Consider the following 20300-nt stretch of genomic DNA (forward strand, 5'->3'; position numbering starts at 1 on the left):
TATTCCTTACGAATACATAAACTGGGTTAGATGAAAACTTGTAGTGAAACCACAGGCATTACCTTATGGTTTTAGTGAGAGTGAATGAGGAGTAGTGTTTTTCTCCTTGTGTGCTTATACTATAGAAAAACTATAGAAATTATTTTTCTTTACAAAAAGACATCAATAAAAGGCATGCAGGAGAATGCAACAATCTTAATGCAGATATACAGATATGCAGATATATATATATATATATATATATATATATATATATATATATATATATATATATATATATATATATATATATATATATATATATATACACATCTTACTCAGAAGCAGGCCATTCCGTGTTTTTAGGTTTTAGGTTGGATGTTAAAAGAAAAATAAGGACAGGTTTGAGAAAGTATAGCTAACTATATATAAATATACAGACAGTTAATGTAGGCTGTAGCTGTATTTGTGGCATTGGCATGTGTCCTGGGTAACCCTCTTCCATATGTAGCCAATGAAGTGTGCTGTTTTTATTAGCTAGCTAGTCGATTTCATTCCATGGATATACATCGATGAACGTTATGAGACGCAAATGAGCCATTTAAAAAGTTTATGCATTTGCATTTCTAGGAAGAACTACCACTGTAATGCAAGTAAAATACTGCTGCTGCATCCATTTAGCACTGCAGATCTGCATATTCTCAGCTTCTTCTCTAGAGCCAGTAATGAACCAGGCATCGTCTCTACTTTCCATATATTCACACCCTTACTGCTCTGGTATTCACCATATATGACACACCAGATGGTAACAAACACAATCTGACACAATATTATGAGTGTAAAGCTGACATATTTTTATTCATCTCTCTATAATTATGCATTTCTGTGTTTATATTTTGTTACATATCCCGGTACTGGAATTTAACAGTTTACTCTGACACATTAATAGCAATCTGTGGCAGTAGAAAGCATATTCATCAACACTATGAATGTTGCTGCTAACAACCACTGATATTCAGCTATTCTTCCATATACATCAGTGGCGGGCAGTCAGGGGCAGCAAAACCTTCTCTGCTGGCCTATACACTATCAGAAGCAATGACCTACATTTACAACCTAAATTCTAATATTTGTTCCATGAAATTGTATTAATTTATTCCCAACAGTTTATTATCTTCATTTCATTCTCTTCAGTGTTCCTCTTGGCTGCACTACTTCCATTAATGTCTCAGATATACTTAAAAATCAATTTTCAAGAAAATCCAGACACCATGAGAAGAGGTCGGCCAACCCCAAAGCTTGTCTAGCTTGTCGCTGCCTGGGAAAGAGTTTGTTCTCCACTTTAAGACCAGTACGAGCGGTACCACTGGTTTACAGCCTCTGAGGAGCGGTGCACATTATGAGTCTGCATCTCTGGTGAGTAGGTTGTATTTTATTAAAATCTTTAATGTTTTTGTCATGTTATTAGACAAATATTGATTTTGAGCTGCTCCAGATGAGTTGTGGTTGTAGTGTAGAGGTTTAAGGTTGTCCTAACTGGGTTTCTTGCTTTAGTAAAATAGTATTGACTCCCATATGTAAAATGTCTTTCTCTCTGTAATACCACGCATTGTTATGTCGTGTTTTTGTATAGTATTGATGGTTTCTATAATTGCGATGTGATAGTGGTGGTATTAAGGGGATTCATTCGGGTAAGTCCCCACTGATGGCCCAGGTACCAAATGATAGATCGTGTTAGTCATCCCAGAGGGAAATGATGATGATGATGATGATGATGATGATGATGATGATAATGATTATTTCTTATTATTATTCCAAATAGAAAGTCACAACTAAATTATTATTATATATTATATTATATATTAATTTATAATTATATTATTATTATTATGTGTAAAAAAGTAAACAACATTTCAAGTTTGGTTTATTGCACTATTTTTAAAGGAGATCATTTAAAATATATTCCAGATATTTTAACTTGTTAAAATGTCATCATTTCAGTGTATGTGCACACTCACTATTTCAAAAAACTTTCAATCCCTTTTACTACATGGGCACTGTTCCACTCTTCCACACACAATACAAGTGTGTGTCATGCTACTTGGTTCTTGGTGGCAAAGAGACATATGAAAGTGAAGCAGGCTGAAACCTCTGTGGCATGCATGGCCAAACTCTGATCCATGAATTGGGGATGTCTTTAATTTGGCTGATTGCTGGATGTGACGGTTGATCTCTGAACTTTGTATGTGCCGATTGCAAACCTGACAAATTTGTCATGTCACAGGGCCATTCTATCACAATTTCCAGCAGACACTGTGGCCTCCAAACACGAGAACCATAGATTTCTTGTTTCGTTTATCACATCATGGAGAATATGCTCAATAGCACGTTTAGTCTCTTTTGTTACTTAGCCATTTGATTGACTTGATTTAATACTTTTTGATTCTTGATTCTAGTCTGTTTGCCATTTCCTTGCTTTTGGATTTGACTTTGCTTTTAGATTTAGATTTGTTAAACAATGTGTTTTTTAAATAGATGTGTTATTACTGATTTCCACTGCACCATTTAATTCCATTTCAGAAAAACAGGAGGTGGTGACGAATTTGTCCAAAAAATAACATCCTGCTTTTTTAGAGCTTTTTTTGGACACAAAATCCTCGTTCCCCATTGTTGGGACTGGTCACTGTTTTTACTCTTCCTGTTAAACATAAGCCCTGCCCATGCATTAGATAGGCATCACTGAGCCCCATTGTTCTACTTCTAGGCTGCTGAGGCAACAATTGGCAGTGTGTCCCTTATCATATAATCATTATAACACATCAACCATTATCACAGCTCTAGATAAACCTGGATTAAGCTGGCACTCATTTGCAGCTTTTGTGAGTGCCAGGTTGGTTTCTACTGTAACCAGCTCATTTATAATCAAGTTAGGAATTTAAAGGCTTTCTTCATGTGAGGTGGAAAGTTTGGTGTTATAGATAATTCTTGCTGAATACATGCACAAAACCTCTAAACTCCAGAATTATGAACACAACTGTCACAAATATCACCACTGAAAAATATTAACAGTGAAAACTCCAAAATAAAATACAGGATGCTTTACGTCTCTTACAGTTTTTCTCAGCCACTTTGGAGCGTTTCTCAGATCACAAATGAAATTCTCTAAACTCCTTGTTCAACCTCAATGTCATTTAGTCACTTGTGCACATCATAAAAACGATTCTCGTTGCTTTGATGAAATTTGTACATTCTTTTAATCGATTGTGTACAAGTGTCTGCTGCTTCCTACATTATCAGGTGTTGATTTCATGTTGATCAACATATTAATTCATAAGTAATTAAATGCAAAATGATTAAACCAGTTGTCATCTGTCATGTTTAAATTTCTATAAATATTTTTGGGTAAATGTTTCTTGAATTGATGAATTGTGCAGATGAATCTTGAATTTCACTTATGAAGGCGAGTGAACGGCATCGGATCAACCAATGATCAACTAGTTCTCTAAAACAGGTCAAAGGTGAATCTTGTGAAACTTTAATTGGCAACAGAGCAAAACACAGAATTACAATTTCTGAAAATGGATGAACAACCAAGAAACGAACAGACACTAATACAGTAAAGTAAAAGTGTGAATCCTGTCCGGTCTCTTCTAATCGATATAAATCAAATATGCAATCAAATAAATACATTTGTGCTGCTGAAATTCATAAATGCCAAACAGAAGAAATTCACCTTTGTGCATTTTCAGTCACTGTGATCCAATCCGAAGTTTATATCAAGAAATACTGAAACTGTGCACCGTCATACTAACAACATGACTAACCATTTGATCTTGTTTGTGAACAATGAAAAAGGGACTTTTCATTCTGAAGCAATTGAGATGTTCATTGACACAAATATTTACTTTTGAGAGATGAACTAAGGATTTTGAGAAAAGTACAGGCTTTTGCAAGAAATCCAATGTATTGTGATGTTTGTACACATTGTTTTGAGAAATGCACTCACTGGTTTGCAAATATTAAGGATGATTCGAGAAATGCTCCAAAGCAACTGAGAAAAACTGTAAAACGAGTCTCATAATTTTTTATGCTATTTTTACTCTGAGCTTATTAAAAAGAAAAGAAGAACTAAAAGAAACCACGATAACGTACATATTATTTATGAATTAAGGAATTAAATCATTATGGTTTCCTTGTACCTCCAGGTTTGGCGTTTTGAATCCGATGCTTCGTGGGTTTCCTCTGGGTATTCTAGTTTCCTCCTCCATTCCAAATACATCTGGTGTTCCTTGATTGTAATTTCCAACTTGTCCATAGTATGCGAAAGTGTGTAATCGTACCCTGATGATTTGCCATCCCATCCAAAGTGTTCCCTTTGCCTTGTTCCTCAAGCTCCCTTGGATAGTTTCCAGACTCCTCACTGACCCTGCGTAGGATAAGCAGTACAGAAAATAGATAGATGCATGGCTCATGTTACAGATTGAGACACAAATCTCCAGATGAATGCCCCTGGAACCTCAGGTGTCCTCCATTTATTTAAAGCTTATTATGTAGGAGTGTAGAAATATTTTATTACAGGTGCCTCCAATAAACAAACGCATGTCTCAGATGTTTCACAGACATATCAGATTTGAAAAAAGTTGTCTAACTAGTAGCCTATTAAACAATGTTCACACAACACAAATTATAGAGGAAATTATTTCCGTTTCAGAGAATAAACACTTTAAAATGTAAGTGACTTAAAAATTTTTTTTAATAAAATAGCAAAGTTGCAAATTTCATTGTTATTTCTTGATATCTTCTACAAAGCAGCACTGTCTCAAAAAATCACATTTTATGTTGCCATTTTTATTTTTATGTTTTTATTTAATCATGTAAGTGCTTTTAAATACAAAAACCAACCCTCAACCCCTCAAGACTTGATGCTGCGAAACATTGTGAAACTGATCACAATGTTTGGAGAATGGTGATGGGCTTGAGGAGAAGAAAGCCAAAGAAACCCAAAGAATCACAAAATCAACTATCACATGTCACCTACATAGCAGAGAGAAGTGCCTGGAAAGATTGCAAGAAATAAGCTTTTATTTCTAAAACCAGTCCACAACATGTAATGCGCGAACTTTAGCAATGTATCATTAGAACTACAATGGGAGTCATATGTTGTGGTCAGAAATGGGAAAATGGGGTCTACATGCAAGGAAAATCATTAACATTCACTGCAGTAGTTCATAGTGAATGAATGATGTTATGGAGATCTTATGAAGATTGATGGCAGCAATTTTTTGTTTTTGTTTGACCTAGTCATAAAGATTTTTCTCCTCAACATAAATTATAACTAAAACCACACATCTATCTCATCACAAATGGATTTTAGAATACAAGAAAAACAGTATGGGTCATTTTAGAGCCTGGGTTTTTTTAATTAGGAATTACAGTCAAACCTACTGTATGTATGCTAATGTATAATTTTTTTTTACCTGATAACAGCTTTGAATGTATTTTTTATTATGAAGTTTACATTTTACAGTAACTTTAAAATTTTAAGTAGCTATAATGAAACTACATGGGAAGGCATTTTTGTTTAATAGGTTTGCTCTCAAACATTTTTGAAGTTCTTACTATGTAATCACATAAATATATATATATATATATCTTTGATAAATTTTAATATCATATAAAACAAACATATCCAAGCACACATGCACTTGTGATCTTATCGAAAAACTATATTTACAAATTTCCCCATCCATTTATTTCTATTTAATAACTTTTTGTATGAAATCGCATACGTATGTATAATTTTAGTATGTATAATTACTCTGCACTACTACACTAGCAGTCTTACCTATTATACTGTTGTTGGTGTTTGAAATTTATAAACTTCCCATGTTGCCTTGCAACCTACAGCTCTATTTTGCATACAAGCCCTTTTTTTTATACCTGTAAATATACGGTACGAGTTTGAGACCTTTTGAGTTTGAGATGCAGCTCAAAACAACAATTACAAAGAGAGCAGAAAGCAATCAAATGAAACAGAGCTTAGCAGTGTGTTTAACATTACTAAGCATGGCCATTTCAAACATTTTAGCATTAACGTGACTGAAATAGTTCTTTTGTCATCGAGGTGCCATCGAGTAAATGTTTGAGAACTTACTATACAACGTCCCAACGGTTTATACTTAAATGATCTACTATTGTGTGCTCTGTGATCTTATTTTCAAAAATTAATAGAAGTTAATACCAGGTTCAAAAGTTCATTCTTTATTTATTTTTCACTTGTCTAATTTGTCAGTGATTGCTCATAAATTCCAGTTCTATTGACAGTAATAAACTGATGTTCGTGCCTACATGGGAAAGAATTTAAAAACAGGGGCTGGAAATGTTAGGAGTTGATTATTGACTCAGCATGCTGAAGCAGGCTCGGCACAGCCAACAGATAACACAAAGTGTCTATCTGCCCTGGGTAACGCAGACACATGTCTGGCTGTGGAATCTGTGCTCAGACATTAAAGCCAAAAACTTTGCTATGAAAACATAGCACTTCCAGCAAATAGATCTGTGGAGCTTCTCCAAGGCAAATAACTTGGAGGGTGTGGAGAAAGCAAGGATGTCAGGAACCCAATGCAAATGGGTCCCATATGTTTTATGTGCAGATGTAGAAGCAGAGGTGGAAAGTAACGAAGTACAAATACTTACTATTTAGAACTTTACTTCACTATTTATTTTTCGCACAACTTTTCACTTTCACTCATTACATTTTATGACACAAATATTTGTACATTTTCTTACATTTCCAAAACAGACTTGTTACTTTAGTTTGAATTTATTTTATGACATGATCAATATTTCTTCTTCTTATTCAGCACCATTTTCAGCCCATCAACCTATTTCCTGTCATTGCACAGCTTTTTCAATCTACCACTGGCGTATCATTTCCTGGCTCTCACACACTACAGATGTAGGCTAGTTTACGAGGCTAACAATACGCAAGAAAGAAGGCAACAAAAAGTATGGGGTTAACGTCGATGAGACAGAGGGAGTCAGGGATGCAAACATGAACTGAGAAGATGACCTAATCACCTGATCATCATCATCATCTTTCTCTGCTTGTGTTCTGTATGGTGGTTGTTCAGCCTGGATACATTCATTAGGTAACAAAATATTTCATTATTTTGTATTAATATATTAATATGATGTGAGGTGTGACATTAAAACTAGTACTAGTAACTAGTATTACTTTTTTACTTAACTGCATATCAGATCCCATACTTCTGTACTTTAAATATAGTCAGTATTTTAATTCATCAGTATCTGTACTTTTACTTAAGTGAAGGATGTGTGTACTTTTGCCACCTCTGTGTAGAAGCAGAGAGTGAAACAGAAATATTACTGCATAAAGACAGTGTATAAGTCAATGTGATGGTTGTTTAGTTTAGTTTCACTGTGTACTATACTGAAGTATGGATGGAATGACAATAAAAGCCTACTTGACTTGACTTGACTTGATGTGTTTGGGCATTTTCATGTGTCTGGTATTTAAAAGAAAAGAAATGAAGGTTGCTTTATACTTGTCACTTGTATTTTACAGTGCAGTAAAATTCTGTCTTTGCATATTCAAGCAATGGTAGAAGTTGGGGTCAGAGGACAGGTTCAGTCATGACACAGCATCCCTGGAGCACTGAGGGTTAAGGGCCTTGCTCAGGGGCCAAGAGTGGCAGCTTGGTGATATTGGATCTTGAACCCATGACCTTCTGATCAGAAACTCAGAGCCTTGATCTTATATATAATTTTTTTTATGCTTCCAAAGATCTGTGTAAGATCTTCATCATCATATATTTAAATTTATACTGATTACACAGATTCAACTATAGCTACTAAAAAGATACTGTAGTTACTAAATTATAATTAATAAAAATATATTTATGCAACAATGAAACAATCAAATAAACTAATATCATTGTAAATTGTGTAATAACATTAACTACATTAAACAAGAAACAGAATATAGCTTCAGCTATAATGCACACAAGTGACAGTAGCTGCACATTTCTGACATACAATACGTAAATTGTAAAAGAACAGAATTCTCTAAAATGTTTTTGCATGCTGTTTTGTATTTTTTGCATTTTCCATTTCTGAGACTAAGAGGCCCAAACACTGTTCCAGCATAACAATGCTTCTGAACACCATGAAAACATGGGTGTGTTAATAATGTAGTAAAAGAACTTCAGCGTCCTGCACTGAATCCTGACCTCAACGTTACTGAACACCTTTGGGCTGAACTAGAACACCAACTGAACCCCAGACCTTCTCACCCAACATCAGTCTCTCAACCTACTAATGTTCTTGCAGGTGAACGAAACAAACCCCTACAGCCACGCAACAAAATCTAATAGAAATCCTTGCCAAAAGAATTAAGCTTATTGTAAGCACAAACACAGACTGGATAACTTTGGAATAGGATGCTTGATGAGCACATATGGATATGATGCCAGGAGTCTACATAAAATTCGATTAGGTGGTTAAATAAGAATGAATTCATCAGTAGTCATGACTGCACAACCTTGTTCTTTTACAAGTTTGAAAAATTGCCTGTGTTTCTCCATGCTTCAGAACAGCTGTTCTAGACTAAGCTAGCTTCTTCTCCATCTGACCTTCCAAACAGAAACACAGCAGGATCCTCCTTTTAAATCTTGAACTCTCGTTCATGTACTGTGGGTTTCTCTGGCCATGCAGAGGTCTAATAAAATGCCTGGAAGCAGATGTTCAGGGCTTTACATGCTTGTACATGAAGTTAGCGAAGCTCGGATCTGTTAGTGAGATGGTCCCTAATTAATTCATGGTGCGCCAAGAAGGAACGAAAACAAAACAAGAATTTGTTCCTCACTGGTATGAGAAATGGTGTAATTATTTGTTTTAAATGTATAAGAACTGAAAATGTGAAAGAACCTCACAATACAAAACCACAAATAAGGTCTGTGTGCATTTAACTCTTTGCCCCTTTGTTGCATATAAAGACATTAGGCCATAAGCCCAGTCCTTATTATGTCAGTGAGCGTGATCATGTTTCATTTCAATGGCACTGGAGCTGGTGGCTCCTGGTGACAACGCATATTTACTCAAAACAAAAGCTGCAGACAAGCAGAGCCTCTCATGGAAAATACGTGAAAACTAATCTCTAACAATAACAGTATCTCTGACTTCTTGTAACTCTCTACACTTTATTTATTTATGTATTTTTTTAAACATCTGCCGGGAGAAAGAAATTGATACAAAAAAAATAAATTCTAATTTTTATTGATTGCTATTAAAGTTTGCTGCTTTTTATAACAAATACAAAAATAGCTGACATTTATTTACAATTATTACAATTAACATGAATATGATTTAGGATTAATTATTTTATGTTGCTGTACCACATGACTCATGTCTTTGTTCTACTGTTATACAATTTTGTTAATGTTCAATTATTATTATTATTCTAATTATTTAATGAAGCAAAAATTGAAAAATAAGAAGGTTTAAAGCAATTTTAAGAAATGGGTTTATATCAAATCTTTGAAAAGGTTAATACAGTTAATAGAATATACTACATAGATTTGATAATCATATAATTTTGCTTGTACTATTTTTTTGCCTCCAATTTGTTTTTAAGCTTGTACCTAGTGGAAATAGTTTCATTATCTTGGTTTAGAATATTAAATAGTATGAATGATAAATTTTAGCATATTCAGGATAGCTTAACTTAGATGGTGTAAATCAATTCATCAATAAACAAACAAACAAACAAATACATGAATAAATAAATAAATAAATAAATAAATAAATAAATAAATAAATAAATAAATAAATAAATACACTATATTGACAAAAGTATTGTGACACCTGACTTTTCCAGCCTTATGAAGTTCTCTCCAAACTGCTAGCAGAAATTCAGAGGCACACAATTGTATAAGATGCAGAAGCATTCCATTTTCTCTTCACTTGAACTAGGAGAGCCAAACTTGTTCCAGCATGATAATACCCCTATGCACAAAGCCAGCTGCATGAAGATATGGTTTATCTTATAGTCAAACAAAAACCTATGTCCATAGTGTATTTTTCAGTGTGCTATTTGTGCTATGTGATTGAAAAACACAAAGTATGCCAGATCTCCAAGTGGTGCACAATCATGACTAAGAACTTGACAAGAACTGAACAAATAAATGAGAAGGTGTAGATAACAACCAGCTTGGGGCATGTTGTTGATCTGCTCTCTGTGAGGTATATAAGCGCATTGCTGATGCAGAGCAGCTTTCCTAGGTACTGCTGACTCAGAGATCCTTTCTTAAGATCCTTTTGAGGAGCACAGCAAGGGGCTGGAATTCCTCTTGAATCTCTAGTAAAAGTTGGTGAACCTCACAAACAAAAATAGCCAAAGGGGTCAGGCAGTGGCATAAAACATAGCCTTTTTGCTCTTTCATAGACATGCCCTCAAACACCATATGAAACACATTTTTCAACAGTGCAACAGAAACCCTTTCATCCCGTTCATCCAGAAATTGCAGGTTCAAATCCTGCTGATGCAACATTCATCCGTGACTGGGGGTCCCAAAGACCGAAACTGGTCTTGTTATCGCTTCCTGGCAATCAGAGCAAAACTAGTCAACTGTGGGCATCTGTGAGCTTATGGATCTGGAAGAGGAGGCTCATGTATATGGATATCGTCTTCCTCTGAATGTGTTATGCTGCCCTGAGATGCAGAGTTTGATAAACGATATGGTTGGCAGACATCACATGTCTCTGAGGAGGGTAGGAATTGCCAAGACTAAATAAACAGCCCTGGCATTTCTGTCCCCTCATGACCAGTGTGCTCTTGATGGATGCTGCCACTGTAAACCCATATAGAGAAATGAGGACTATTTTATATATATATATATATATATATATATATATATATATATATATATATATATATATATATATATATATATATATATATATATATATATATAAAGCTCTTGAACTAAAGTGGCATTAACAAGATATATCTGATATGATATATACATTTGATTAACAACAAAAAGTGATGTTTCTAATTGCAGGGTTTTATAACCTTCAGTGGTGTGAACCCCATTCCTAGATTAAAAGGGTGAAACTTTTCTCTACCAGGGGTTAAACTCAAGATTTAGAACAATGATAGTCCAGGGGTTAAACTTTCTATATCCATAGCATAAAGGAATGGCGAATTTCAACTTAATCCATTTGGAATATTAGAGGATATTAAACTACATTGCATTCAGATAGTATTTAGGGTTTTTTTTCTTCAATTGTGTTATGTTACAGTCTTCTACTACAGTCGTTAAAATCTTTTTTTTCTCATTAATCTATACTCAGTACCCTATAACAACAAAGTAAAAAAACTAAATTCTAGAAATGTCTGCAAGTTTAATGAAAAGAAAAACTGGAACTATTTCTAGTATAGACCATTATATATTCCATAGAATATACAATACTCCAAAACAGCATAAATGTACAGTCTGGTAGGTTTTTATATTCTTCCTATTGATTATTCTATATTTCTACATTCTATATTTAATTCTCTCAGCATGGTTTGCTGCACCTAATGCAACAAACACACATTGAATTGCTTCAATCGAAATATTAGGTCTGTGCCACAGCAATGCACAGTTGCATAGTGAAATATAATACAATGAAACTGGATACAAAGTAAACATAATATTAAGCAACTCCTCTGTATTAATATTATAATTATCCTATGTCAAACAGTTCAGCTCAGCTGTGAAGCATGCTTGTACAAGGTCAATAAGATTTATTTGTCTTCAGATATGTAGTAGAAGGCCACTTCTATGACAAGTAATTCAAATATATATAACTTTTATCTCTTAGCCTTTTCGGTATATCCCTGAGATGACTGGTGGGACTGAGGCCCATAAGCATTAAAGACAGTGCTTATTAAGATTCTTTCAGGCTGTGTACTGCTGTGTTGTGCTCACTTCTGGCTTTCATTAAATCATTCAAGACTTTTGAGCTCCTCTTGGTGTCTCGCTGACTTGCTGGAACATTGCCTACACCCTGCGGCTTCACAACCATAAAAGAGCTTTCCAAGACTGTGTGTGTGTGTGTGTGTGTGTGTGTGTGTGTGTGTGTGTGTGTGTGTGTGTGTGTGTGTGTGTGTGTGTGAATTCATCTGAACAAAAACATCCTATGCTATTTGGCTTCAACAAAATGATTATGTTTCGAATAGCTCACTAGCCTTAAGAGATACAGATGGCTTATTAAATAGAATGGATGTATATCACATGAACACTTTTCTTAACCATCAACCGATGAGTATGAGTGTCTTCATAGAAGTGCTAGTTGACTTTGAAAATCAGGATTACTAACACTAACTTGGTCTAAAAATGTAAGCATGTAAACATGAAACACAATCATTCAAGAACAAAACTTGTAAAAGTCTTCAGGATAAATAAAGCAGCAAGATGGACTTGAGTTTTGGATATTTCACCTGTGATAAGGGTGATAAGAAAAAAACACATCTCAGAGTTAAGACACTGGGACTAGAAAGAACTTTAGAGGGTACATTTGCATGATTTATTTTTTCTGCCTCTGTCACTGTCTTAAGAAAAATATATTCAATATTTGAGCGATCCTGAGCATAAATACATCTCACTAAAACCATCTCACTAAAACCATTGGCATTTATCATTCAAATTTTTCTAACATTGATAACTGAGGTCTGAATAGCAATATTTTACTGGTGGGAGGGGCATTTTCTCTATTCCTGTCATTCACAACCAATTGTGAGTGTATGTGAACTTATTCATGCAGTCACTGTAGATCGCATTTTCCTTCGAGTGTTATGTTGCTTCACAAAGATCTCATTGGTTGACTTTACATACCTTGGAAGAAGCATTTAACCACTTTCATCCTCTGTGGTTGATGGTTGCCCAAGACCAGAAAAATGTGTTTATTATGTTATGCTATGTCGTGTATAAAGTTATATACAGTATGTCTTGTTTAACGGTAGACATGATACTATGTTTACTGTTGACTCTGCAAGCAGCCAGGATGAATCAACCATCACGAATTCCGAGCAGGGATCGCCAAACTGAGGAAGTATTTCCTTTAGTTTTTCCTTTAGCGTGAAAGCCAACAGCCACTTTGCTCCACCCCACAAATGAGGTTTCCGCCTCTGACGCTGTCTAGTGTACCGGAGTCCCTGCAGACATCCTGGACTTTTGTGTGCTTCCAGTGAAATGATAGTGTTGATCCTGGTTGTTGTATTTTGTTTTGTTTTGGCAATGATCTAAGTTGAATTTCTGGCTCTGGGTTGGTGTGTGCTTAAGTGTTCCTCTCTTCCTCCGGGGTGTTTGTGTTGCTTTTGTGGTCAGAGATAAAAGCTTCAGCAGGCTGGGGTGGAGACTCTGGAGCTGCATTGTATATTAATGGAGCAGAAATAGACCTTGGTGTCCTCTCCTCTGACTCAACTCCTCAAGCACCACTGGTCTTGAAACATTCAAGGGACACTTGATCTGGTAACAACACCACATTGTGTCCAGTGGCAAAGTGTTCCCAAAACAAAACACACTCCTCGAACTGGCTTAGAAAAGCAACAATCGGTGTTTGTGCAATCATTAGTGACACCCTGGGCAAATAATTAACAACACAAAAATGAAGACTGTATGTACAAGAATTCTTTTAATATTGAACAAACCTGGCACCAGTCCAGCTGGCTATGTAAACAAAGTTGTCTTCTGGCAGAGCATCAAATACATTACCTGCTTTACCTGTAGGTGTCAAATGATTCAGACTGTATCAAGGCTGAAATAAGATCAGAGTGTGAAGATATAAACTCCATACAGAGAGTAACTACGCACACACATACACACACACACACACACACACACACACACACACACACACACACACACACACACACACACACACACACACACACACACACACACACCTGACTATCAAAGCCATATTTTGATACCAGTGGCGGGCCGTCATTTGGTACCTGGGCCATCAGTGAGGACTTACCCGACTCAATCCACATCTTAATACCACCACTATCACGTCGCAATTATAGAAACCATCAAAACTATACAAAAACGCATTATAACAACGCATAGCATTACAGAGAGAGAGGCATTTCACATATGGAGGGTGAATACCATTTTACTAAAGCAAGCTCCAAACCTCATAACCGCAACTGTGCCACCTACATCATCTGGAGCAGTTCAGGATCAATCTTTGTATAATAACATGACAAAAACGTAAACATTGAAATAAAATACAATCTACTCACAGGCTTATAATTGCAGCACAACAAACCCTTTCCCGGGCTGAGACAAGCTAGCTAGCTTCGGGGGTTGGACGACCTCTTCTAATGATGTCTAGCTTCTCTGGAAATGTGTTTTTTAAGTATGTCCAGGACCAAATAAATTTATCGTCCTCTGTAGGCGTAAAAAAAGACTAACTCAGATGTATTAATGTGTGCAGAGCGCTACAGACTAGTTAGAACTTGGCTGTAACAGTTTCCCTCTGATCAACCAATCAGAGGGCAGAAAAATTCTGACTTTGAAATCTGATTGGTTAAAGAGACAGACCCATTTCTTATTGAGACTAAGGTAAAAAGGTCAACAGTACTGACTTTGAAGGCCCTGGGCACATTAGATTGACATGGCAACACATAGAGGCTAAAATATGATTGGACAAAAAATATAACATCCACATACACGTACTGGAAGCAGCCACCACTGGTTGACACAAAGTTGAACTGTCATATATATATATATATATATATATATATATATATATATATATATATATATATATATATATATATATATCCATGTAATATATTTTACACATCATTTAATTAGGAACACCTGCAGTTATCTAATCAGCCAATCATGTGGCTGTAACACAGATGCATGTTCACAAATCTTTTGTGTTTTTTGCACCATTTTTGTGCAAACTATTGAGCAGACTTGTCCTTTTCCATACAGGGCCAAAAATCTTACTTCATTGAGGGGCAAGGGCTGAAAGTAAATGTTTTAAAATATAAAATGTTTCATGTTCCTTCATTTATTATTTCATTTTTAAAATGAAATCATATGAACAAATAAAAGAAATATGACTCTGTAATCTGCTTTTCTAATATTCTAGTAATAAAATTAATGAACACAGATACAATCTGATCATAGTTTAACAGTGTTTAACTCTGTAATTCAGGATATAAGTCATACAGCCATATGTTTGTAATATCAACGACCACTAATATGAAGCTGGTTCTTATTTTTAATCGTTTTTTCACATTGGGCTGACTTACTGAAAAATTCAGGATATTATTTAAGATAAATATTAAGATTTAACATTTCTCCAAGTTTGCCAGACTGAACGTCTGCTAACAGAGCTTTAAAATTGCAGCATAAAATTAAAACATTTATGTTTATATAGATTAAATGTTCATTTTTAAATGAAGCTGTGCAACAATGCACCCCTCCTCTTCTCATATGACCAAATCAAAGGTTACCAAGGGTCAACTTTGGCTCTGTTTCTGAAATACCCCAAAATCTGGTATTAACATTCATGTCACAGTTTATGATGTTTTATGATCAATTCTGATGTTTGAGGTGAACGTTAACTGAAGCTCTTGTCCTGTGTCTGGATGAATTTAATTATTGCAGAGCTTCCACATGATTGGCTGAATAATTGTGTATATGGGTGACCCCCAGATGAGTTTGGTTTCTCTCAAGGTTTTTTCCTCATGTTGTGTCATGGAGATTAAACGAAAATCTTCATTAAAAACAGTTTAAAGAACCACATCCAGTGGAAATATCTGACATATAGTCACATTTCTCCAGTATTTCTTATTAGAAGTTTGCACTAAACCCCTTCTTTATTGGTTTATACTTTATTTTGTTTGTTTGTTTGGTTATTCTATTTATTTTGACATATTAAGTCTTGTTCTACTGGCAGATTATTTTGATTTATTAGATTTTATTTATTAGAATGAAGCAAAAGAATCTGCCAAGACAAGAAATGTAAAACTTATATAGGTATAGGAAAATCAGGAAACATTTTCATTACTTTTTTACAGTGAAAATCAATCATTAGACACATTCTGTTGCCTCTCTCAGTGCTCAACATCAACTTCCTCGACTACAGACCATATCTGTATCAAAATGGACCCAAACAATTTAAATAGTTCTTAAAAACAAATTCTTATATAAGATACAAATGAGGCAGTTATCCTACGATATATGACTAAGTGACAGAATGCTGACTTGTTTGTATGAAAAAGTAAATATTAAACGTATTTAATAAAAATTCCCAGGTAGGACTGATATTTTTACCGCATGTAAGAATCAATCCTCTCAATTAAAAAATAAATAAATAAATAAATAAAAAATAAACACATATATATATATATATATATATATATATATATATATATATATATATATATATATATATATATATATATATATATATATATATATATATGGTTTTTTTTTATGTTCCCTACTGACCATCACACCCATATGTTGGTCCTTCCCAAACTTCCAAAGAAAGTTGGAAGCACACAATTGTGTACATCACAATGTCTATGTCTTTGTAGTATTATAATTTTCATTCACCAAACCTGATTCCAGCATGACAATGCCCCTGTACACAAAGTGAGCTCCATAAAGACATGGTGTGTTAAGGTTGGAGTGGAAGAACCTGAGTGTCCTACACAGAGCCCTATCCTCAAGCCCACTGAATGCCTTTGAGATGAACTGGAGCACCGTCTGCACTCCAGACCTCCTCATCCACCATCAGTGTCTGATCTCACTGATGCTCCTGTTGTTGAATGAACACAAATCCCCACAGACACACCCCAAAAATCTAGTCAAAAGCCTTCCCAGAAGAATGGAGTTAATTATAACAGGAAAAGTGGTTAAATCTGCAATTGGATCTTCAGCAAGCATATGTGATTACTGATAGGTTGGTGAATAAAAGCTTTGGACATATATTATATCTTATTATCTCAATTGTGAGAACACATCACAGGCGAATTCACTTTGCATGATGATGTAAAAGGAAATGCGAAACTAAAGAGTTTTGAACTTTTAAACTGCTTGTTCTGGCCAATAATTTCGATATTATATTAAATAATTTTTATTTTTTATATTATAGAGTGAGCCGTTTTGACCTGAATAGAAAGAACAATGTGCTGGTAATCATGCTGTTATTGGCATATCACCTATTTAGAGAGGCTAATCACTGATTTATCAACACAACGTAATGCTAAATGAACATGTTTTTGTACTAAATTACCTGAGTATTCCTGTAAATCTGAACGTCAAACTCTGTATAACAAAAAGTTGCCTACGTGTTAGAAGAGGATGTTTTGTAAAAGACCACAGAGTAGCGATAATGATAAGAGTGCCATTTGTGGACTGGAAGTATGTCTTTACAGTATATGTGCTCTCACATTGCTTTATGAGGAACAAGGTGCTTGTATGGATGGCTCTGTTTTGAGAAAAGCCACAAGAGGAACAATGGAGATTAGCAAAGCCTTAAGGCTGAAGAGGCCCACAAAGGAGCCCACACAGCCCACACACACACACACACACACACACACACACACACACACACACACACACACACACATACACACACACACACACACACACACACACACACACACACCAGCAGGCCCATTAATCACACTATTATGCACTGCTCACTGGACATCAGAAACCCCATAACAGCTACACTATGATGTAAGATCTTTCTTCATGGTTCATAGTTCAGCAGTCAACAGACTGAAAACACAACATTAGCACATACTTTAGATCCGGGCATTAAGGTTAACAGGCCGGTTCCTGATAATAGCAGTGCATTTAGACAAGTTCCAGGTTCTCCTGATGTCCTGATGTGGAAGCACTGAAAACAAGACCAGAGCCTTTTTCTAGATAGAGTTAAAGAATGAAAGTCAATCACTAAAATAGAAAAGAAAATGTCTTGAATTTTCACAAAAACCTAAGAAGAATAAATTGTAATTTTTAATTGTTTCCATTTATTACATTTTATTTAATCAATTGAATTGTTTGCCCATTTATTTTATTACTTAATTGAATTACTATAGTAAAAAAAAGTATATTGCAATAATTTGATTTATAATTTTTTTAAATAAAATATTATAAAATATTATCTAATTAAGCAGGCATTTTATTTCAAATTGTTTTAAAAAAGTAAACTGTTCAAATGTTGATGATCACAATATTATTAAAAATGAACTGTGTTAATAAAAATTGACGAGCAAGTTTATGTTTTGCATTTCCTCCCCCACACCGTACCCAAATTCACCCAAACTGTGTATGCACAGTGTATGCACTGTGTATACATCTGATGTATGTCACGAACCGTAAATTTTGTGTACCGATACACCCCTAAAAAAACACAAAAAACATAAATCTATAAATAAATTTCATAATTTTCATAAAAGATTAATTGTCTTTTAAAGATAGATAAGTCGAGCATAGATATCAATTATATCTATAGTCTTAAAAAAAACTTGGTATCATTAAAAAGAAAATAAGTGGCATTGCCCGTGTCTAATGGTCAGGACTCAAGGGTGTACATACTTTTGTCCTCATAAAGTATATTATGTATTTTAAAACATATCCTAATATTGAATTGCCATGTTTTAAGTTGTGACCTGAATACGATTAAATTATATAATAGTGTTTTTATAGATTTATCTGTGAAGAATTGGTGTTATGTAAATGTAATGTGCATGAAGGAGACATTGGGAGAGTATGTGGAAAAATAGGAGGATGCCTTTAATATCATGAGGTCATTTTAAAGGTGGGGTCCATATGGAGAGGGGATGGGATACATCATTAAAGGCATATTTGTTGTTAAACCTCATCCACAACACGCTCACCCAATGCCAAGAACGTTGTTTACAATTTGAAGCACTACAACATTTTTGGCTGCAGAGACAGACAGCAATACCAAGACACAGACTACAGAAACATGCACTGCATCAATTCCTACAGCTGACATCTCCCTCCATTCATGTTGCCAATGTGTTTTTATTGTGCCTGAAGAAATCAGGCAGAGGCAAGCTCTGGCAGCAGTGCTCACCAGATATCTGGCCATGTCACTAGACTACCTACATATACTAGACAGTAGAGGTTTCAGGATTGCAGCCTTACAGGAGTGGGTGACACAAAAGTCCTGTTTCAGAGTGAGAACAATGGCCAGACCCTGGCCTCCAGCCCTCATGGAACATCAGATAAGATGAAACAGTAAGCTGACTATTCTTGCACAGTTGCAAATAAAGGAGTTTAAATGTCAGTCAGTGCTACAGTTTGGGCTGCTGGTTGTATGGTGTTTATTATATTGGAAAAGGACTCAGTCTGGCTTGAATTTGTTCACAATGGCACAGAAGGTGATTAAAGACACATCAAGGTAAATGGCACAGTAAAGCATGGATGTTCTCGACATTATTTACAGCTTTTCTTCCCATAAGGTGCAAATGTCCTCCACTAAATTTAAGGTGATAATAGGTAATGGTTTGGAAAAATCACCTGGTTACAATTAAACCTTTTTTTACTTCCATTTATAAGGTGATATAAAAGCTAAACTTTTAGCAAAAGTGCAATCGAGGGCAATAAAAATATTGTAAATTTGTAAAGGTGTAATAAATGCTGATATGGGAATGTTTTAATGGACATTCATGTGGATAATAGCATAATGATTGTTTTATTGTCTAAATTTTACAAGCTTTTATGTGGCTACTGGGACAATCTTTGATGATGTCCTTTACTATAATTGTAGACTTGCTCACTCGAGCGCTGTTATATCCCATCATCTAGCAGCAAAATGGCCTATCATAACTACAGCAAAACAGCAACTAAGTCAAGTCAAGTAATGTCAAGTCAAGTCAAGTCAAGCATCACTAAGATGCTAGGAATAAACACACACAAACACACACCAAAAATATTGGAACGTGCGACTAACAAGTGATTCTTTCCACCCAAGTGTGCCCTGTCAGATTTATAGAACAAACAGTTAAAAGCTGTGAAAGGCACTGTTTTTGAGAGATAAGCTAAAAGCTCAGAAAGCAGGAAAAATGGGCATGTTGCACAAGCATTGTGCGTTGTTTATACAATAATAAGGAAACCTTGTGTATGCTAAACAACAAACAAAACAACTACAGCAGCTGATGGCAGAAACATTGTGAAGAAAAAAAAACAGACATCCCCAAGAACATCAGATGTAAAGCTATTACAATCCACCATTCAAAAAAG

Source organism: Silurus aristotelis (assembly GCF_946808225.1).
Source record: "Silurus aristotelis genome assembly, chromosome: 21".
Lineage (NCBI taxonomy): Eukaryota > Metazoa > Chordata > Actinopteri > Siluriformes > Siluridae > Silurus > Silurus aristotelis.